The sequence below is a fragment of the Dendroctonus ponderosae genome, unplaced genomic scaffold, assembly GCF_020466585.1.
Source record: "Dendroctonus ponderosae isolate FM_Combo_2020 unplaced genomic scaffold, Dpon_F_20191213v2 Dpon_F_20191213_3, whole genome shotgun sequence".
Lineage (NCBI taxonomy): Eukaryota > Metazoa > Arthropoda > Insecta > Coleoptera > Curculionidae > Dendroctonus > Dendroctonus ponderosae.
Genome location: NW_026018508.1, coordinates 12,916,901 through 12,922,488, shown reverse-complemented (window position 1 = coordinate 12,922,488; position 5,588 = coordinate 12,916,901). Strand labels below are relative to the sequence as shown.

Below are 5,588 nucleotides of genomic sequence, written 5' to 3'. Positions count from 1 at the left end.
AAGGAATCGATTGAGCTCAAAAAACACGCATGTGAAATTTTGATTTTTGGCCGAAATTTTTCCAAGGGTGGGGGTCGATTTTTTGAAAAAATGAATATTTTCTCAAAATGTCTCAAATTTTCCGTCATTTTCAGCTCACGTACGCGAGCAATGCATCGAACTCATTAAAAAGCATGGTAGAAGTTTCAGATCTGAAATAATAGACATTTTCGGCATATTTTAAACGTTTTTTGAGGGTCTCGATCTTTAGCCGACGATTTCTTCCTTATTATTAACCCCAACACTTTATAAATGCATATTTGTGACCTTCTTACGTCGAAAGGAACCGTTTGAGCTCAAAAAACACACGTGAAATTTTGATTTTTGGCCGAAATTTTTCCAAGGGTGGGGATAGATTTTTTGAAAAAATTAGAATTTCCTCAAAATGTCCCAAATTTGGGTCATTTTCAGCTCATGGGCGCGAGCAATGCATCGAACTCATTGAAGAACATGGTAGAAGTTTCAGATCCGAAATAATAGACATTTTTTGAGGGATCACGATCTTTAGCCGACGATTTCTTCGGGGGACGATTTTTTGAAAAAAATTAAATTTGTCAGTGGAATCAGTATCTAATCATCAAAATCAGTAATCAGTAGACAAGTATTTTGAGCACTTTTGTTCGTGCGGCTTTATAACTTATTATTATTATTATTATTTTGATTTCTTCGAAAGTGGAAAAGGACTGGTTTTATGCGGAAAATATTTCTTGTGGACGAAATGAATTATTGACGACTGGGTATGATGGAATTTTGATTTTTGGGCGAAAATTTTCCAAGGGTGGGGTTCGATTTAAAAAAAAATGAAAATTTTCTCAAAATATCTCAAATTTTCCGTCATTTTCAGCTCACGTACGCGAGCAATGCATCGAGCTCATTAAAAAGCATGGTAGAAGTTTCAGATCTGAAATAATAAACATTTCCGGCACATTTTAAGCGTTTTTTGAGCGTTTACGAACTTTGTCCGACGACTTCTTCCTTATTATTGACACAAACTCTTTATAAATGCATATTTTTGACCATACATATTTAGACTCTTAACCATTTGCAGCATTGAAGTTGACAAGTAGGTCTGAAAGAGTGATTATTTTTCATAAGAAGGCAATTCGCGTATTGTTAGAATGACGAGCACGTATTGTAGAACACAATATTTCGTTTGTTTCCAAGGGTGAAGGTCGATTTTTTGAAAAAAATGAAAAATTACTCAAAATCTTATTTTTACATCATTTTCAGCTCAGGGACGCGATAAATGCATCGAACTCATTGAAAAACATGCTGAAAGTTTCAGATCCGAAATAATAGACATTTTCGGCACGATTAAAGCATTTTTTGACCGTTCACGATCTTTACTCGACGATTTCTTCCTTATTATCGACCCAAACAACAAACAATTTACTTTATAAATACACATTTGTGACCTTCTTACATCGAAAGGAATCGATTGAACATTTGTACAATTGCTGCTCACTTCCTTTTTCAATTTTTTATGGTCGTTTCTGAAATATTCGTTTTTACCTCTTCTCTAAGGCATCGGTCCTATCAAGCGCATTTAGTTGTTGCAGTAAACGCGCCTATAAACTCAGCGAAAAAACATTTTCCGTTCTTCTGCGTTATTTGGTGAAATATTGCGTGAGAAAGTCCAAAGGCGAAGAAGATTATGGGACGAATAGTGCAGGTTGACCGTTAGGATTGGTAGAGTAGGTGGTTTTGCTGCAACGATTGCAACGTTGACGAAAATTTTGAAAAAAAACCCAAATTTTTCAAGTTCAAAGTCGCACTTTTAGCAAAAAGCCCCCCAATTAAACAAATTGAGAATCTGCGTTACCGGTTATCCTACACAATTGCCATCGTGTATTTATTATAGATTTACAGTTAGGCAAATGACACAATTAATGCGGCTCGTCCATACAAACATCAATTTACACAATTTAAATACGAAACGAGGCTCACCATTAACATGTACTGATTGTTCATGGTTTTATAAATAAATGTTATGGGTGAGGTCAAGACTGCTGAAAGAGCCTGCTCATTCATCAGCTACAAGTCTTCAATTTGATCAGCATTTTTGCCATTTCTTGAAATCTATGGATGTTTTTGCCTTCCTGTCCGGCTTTGTGCCGATTGGATGCTTTTCGCACACAGATCCGCTGACCCACTTTTTCCGCCAGAATACATGCCATCAGATATTCAACAGCTTCTGGTTCTTGTGGTCTCATGAGATCATATCACAGATAATTTAATGGTTTCGAGTTGTTATTGTTGAATTTTAAACCGGCTGCACAATGAACGACAAGAACAGTCTTTTGCGACCTCCCCGACTCCAAAGCTTACCACTTAACATTGGCATGCCAGGAAATGGACAGATTAATTCGCGTTATTGGCAGAAAACTGTTTAACGTAGACTAAAATCGGTTCAATCAATCATTACTATCACAGAGCAGAAAAAAGGTGCTGAAGGCATCGATTCCAAGTGGAACGCACTGTACATCAAAACCGCAGTACCTTTCCTGTTACCGCCGGCTATCAGTTTAATCAACATTACTTAAACGAGTGCAAAGCAGCAACAATGAAGAAACAAAGAATTTTTGACTCGTCACAGTGTTTTAATTAAAACTGCCACTGCCTAACTGAACCTGCGAGTTATTAGACCAGCACCGACCGAAGAGACATTTTTTCGACGCGTATTGTTAACCTCGGATGAACAAATTGTTTAATGGATTTCAAATGTAGGCAGAATACAATGAACCGTTCGAATCTCGTTTAGTGTTAGCCGAGGTTCGCAATAACGTTTAGTGGCTTTTTAGGAAAACCATTAGGTTGCATTTTTTTTTTGAAGTCGGAAAGTTTGAGCAGGAAATCGCTTCTACGCTTCCCACATTTCCATGTCGTCGTTCAGTGTCCTTTATTTATTAGGTTCGTTGTTCTAAGCAGTCTTTTTTACAGTCTCGGCATTTATCACTTTGTCATTGGTACAAAAACTAGTCCGAAAAACTGATCAGTTTCTAGCAATTGTCGCAAAGTCTAACTCTCTTAAGCGTGGCTTTAGTCATATTAGGCCAAATGTTAGTCGCTGTTCGCTGTTTTAATAGTAGTTTTCGATACAAGGGCGAAAAACGGATTTCCCCCCTCGTATCGAACAAGATTTTTTATTCGAATAATGGACATAACACGGAAGAATCAGTTATAATAAATAAAAATAGCCGAAAATAAAAGCCGTCAACTTCATATTGTAAACTTGATGTTAATGTCATTTTTGAAATTGTCACGTTTTGACGTTTGTAATTTTTCAAAAGCGTACTTTTGTAAGCATAAAAATAGACCATTTGAACGACTTTGAGACTGAACTTGTAACAAACTTATAATTTACAAATTGTCAGTAAACTTTAAATTATGGTCAATAGTTCTCTATAAGCCTAAGTAATTAATTAAAGAGCCTGTCGTTTACTTTTGAATGAAAACACTTCGAAATATTTTATGACAGTGGCACGTTCAATTTGTCAGATTCCATGTCAGAAGTCCGAGCGTAAAAGTACAACAAATGAACAGTAAAGTGCTTCTTTTTGATCATCGCTTCTGATCGAAAAATTTCACTTTTAGATTCATTCGAATAAAAACATAAATCTATACTTCAGTTACAAACTCGAAATTAGGGGAAAACAAGTTCGGAAAATATTACGCAAAATTTGACGATTTTTAGACTTAATTGCAGTTTAGTACATTAAGTTCCCATTTGTTTTATTAATGTTAATTTCCATTATCGAATGGATCATCGTTAAGGCATTTGCAGCAATCGTCAGAACAGTTGGTAATTTTCGCCGGTAGCTTCAAGAGTCAGCAATTGTCCCGTCAGAAGGTTTAAGATGAAAAAAAAACATGTTTTGCAACCCCTGCTCTTCCTCGATTATTGGCTAAAGTATTTGCTTCTAAACTAGAATATGCGAAACTTCCATCCTAGACACGTTGGTCTGTAGAAAACAACATGCTTGCGATTGCAAAAAAACATTATTTAGAGGGCTCGCGATGCGAATCCAAACATTTTGTGAAATGTCTCGAAAAGCCCAGACGTAAAGCTAATTTAACCCATACTGTTGCAACCAGCGAAGAAGTGCGTCCTTGATGTGTGTTGGGCATTGAGAGGATTACAAAAAAGTGGTTAAAACGGCGATGTAGGCATCTTTTTCAATTTTTGGATACCGACAAATAGCGCTTAAGGGTTGGAGACAATAATACCCCTGTAGCCGTTTCTTCGACCGTGGTGAATGTATTTCTGACGATTGCAAGTCCAAAAAAACTCCCGGCTGAACCCAATCCTTCCCCATAGATCTCTGCTCGATAAAACATTTAAAAATGCACTGAAACAAGTAGCAACGGGTAAAACTAGTAGAAAATCGAACTTGCATCATTGAAAAGCGGCATTTGGCCCACAGATTATGGTTGATAAACCAAGTGAACCCATAAGAAGCTCGCGCTGCTGCAGGAAATCTCTGGCAGCAAACCCGACGTCCTTCACCCATTGCCAAGGCGAGTCATTGCTCCGTCTCCCGGTATCTCCTTAATCGGTAAAAATTGGGGAAAAGACTTACCTGCACTAAATGTGTGGTACTAATTCCAAAAGATGGATTCCTGTATGGGTCACTATGACTGTAGCAAAGCACCTGCAACTTTACACTGGCGCGAACGTCCGATATTAGCAAGTCTATTGGCCAAATAAATCGCAAAAAACACTCAGTATATGTAGACCCGGATATGATAAACCGAACCCAAATCAATCGGCACGCGTACTGCTTCCGAAGGAACTGAACCCTTTCTTTAGCTTCGACACATTTGTAGTGGTGAAACACCCTAAAGTTCCGATGATGAAGTTCCGGTTTGGGTGGGGGTGGCAAACCCTAAAAGTGGTAGATGGTTGGGGCGGCTGAGTTAAATGTGCGCACGCTAAAAGAATCCTCAAGACTGGACATCAACCGAAGAGAGAACCAGCGAATCCAACGGCCCCACTACCCAATACCCAATATAACTGTACCTGTTGTAGATTCGCACCGTGCTAACCTAGTTCCGCGGAGAGGGGCCCCACAATGACTGCTTCAGCTATTCGAAGATGAGATTTTTGGTACCTTGACAGCGACAGCGTTCTTATTTTTATACGGTTTTATTTAAATAGGAACCCAATTTTTCAGTTGCTTAACTGGTTGGTTGGTTGGTGACCATTGTCACAGACTGTTACTGTTTCAACTTTGAAATCGTTCAGTTAACAAACCGCCGCGCAGAGCGATTTCGCACAAGAAGTTTTAGAACCATTTAATGGCAACAAAAGCACAGCTTCAAGTTTCAAGTTGCAGTTTCACTGTGGTATTTGGTTCCAAAATAACGACTTTTCAAAAACAAATAATTCTTAGCAGTGGTAAACTAAAAATGATATACAGGGTGATTCAACATTGGCGTCATTCCTTTTAAGGGGTGATAGAGGTTCCCTTGGGGAGTACGAGAAAAATATTTAAACATTTTTAAGATATTAACTATATTATTATTAAATTAAGTTAAAAGATATTAAC

General features: G+C 37.8%; 1 protein-coding gene across 1 annotated transcript in view; it reads right to left on the bottom strand.

Annotated features, from left to right (window-relative positions):
• Window positions 1-5,026, bottom strand: part of LOC109537542 (ichor) — a 19,849-nt gene extending 14,823 nt beyond the window's left edge. Inside the window, exon 1 of the mRNA XM_019904325.2 lies at window positions 4,620-5,026. The gene's annotated coding sequence lies outside the window, so the exon portion shown is untranslated. The remainder of the gene's footprint in view (window positions 1-4,619) is intronic.
• Between the last annotated feature and the right edge of the window lie 562 nt (window positions 5,027-5,588).